This window comes from Mytilus galloprovincialis, chromosome 6 (genome assembly GCF_965363235.1).
Source record: "Mytilus galloprovincialis chromosome 6, xbMytGall1.hap1.1, whole genome shotgun sequence".
Lineage (NCBI taxonomy): Eukaryota > Metazoa > Mollusca > Bivalvia > Mytilida > Mytilidae > Mytilus > Mytilus galloprovincialis.
Window position 1 is genome coordinate 85,001,186 of NC_134843.1, and position 1,311 is coordinate 85,002,496.

Sequence of the window (1,311 nt, forward strand, 5' to 3'; positions counted from 1 at the left end):
CTTGCACTCACTGTTTATGTGCAGTTTTAACAACTCTTTCATGTCTTTGCGAAGTCTGAGGTGGACAATTGCAGAGTAACAATACTGTTCATATCATTTTAAATGCTCCGATAAGGCGTAAATCCAATATATAAACAAGAAAAAGCTCTTTGGATTATGTCAATATCTATCATGCTATGTTTTCTTTGGTAGTCAAATTTCACTAATTCCTTTTGGCGAATCCTACCGATCTTTAATTTATTTTTCATTCTGAAAATTTATCACCGCAAACAACACCCAATCATCAGCCTATGATAACATATCTAAGGTGCTACAACTTATGGGCATGTATTATTATAGATATATTATTTTTCAAACAAGTATATAAAAAAAGATGCATGTCACACTATGGTTTGGATATGTGGTATGATTGCCAATGTTACAACTACCCCCAGAGTTCAATTCAAATGGAGGTAAGCATGTATAGTCTACAGTTTATATGATTATCATATAAAATAAACATCATAGTAAACATTTATTGTGATGGACATTTGTGGGAATGTATATATATTCAAATGCGGTGTATTCTTTTGCGATCCACTAGTAGAAACTTCATTGTGTAACATGTACTTATTTTTCTGTGCGTTCGCGGGTCTGTCTGGAGTTAACTGACACTACAAATAAAACCTCACCCTATCATTAAATAAACATATATTTTTGTTGTGTTTTTCACGTTGTACTTTTATCTTGATGTGTTTTTCTCAACTATTCGAAAGAAAGAAAAAACACGTAGGTGCAGGTCTCAATTTACGGTTAGACATATATATATTTATTCATAAGTTAACCTTATATTTCTCACTATAAGATTCATATGAATAAATATTGTTAGGACAAGACAAGACAAATACTTTATTTTAAGTCTTACCGTTTGTTATATGTAAAATATACAGCTTTTTAAAACAGTTTAACAACAAGAGTCACTCTATAAAGAGGTATGGGAGACTATAAAACATTTTTTTCTTAAATTATAATTCAAATACAAGTCAACTATCAGTGAATATAAAATACATTTTCGATTTATTAAAATTCAATAGCAGATTTTGGCAGTATAAAATATCGTATTTTCATTTGTAAAAAGAAATATATTTTTTTCATTTATATCAGACATATGTAAAAAAAAACCTCAACAACATTACTAGCTTGGTTAAATAAAAATAACATTACGAATATCTGAATATACAGGACGAGTTTGTAATAGTCTGAGTTTATGATAGTCCGAAGTTTCTTCTTATAGGCCGACTTTATTTTGGGCCGACTTAAACATCAACTCTT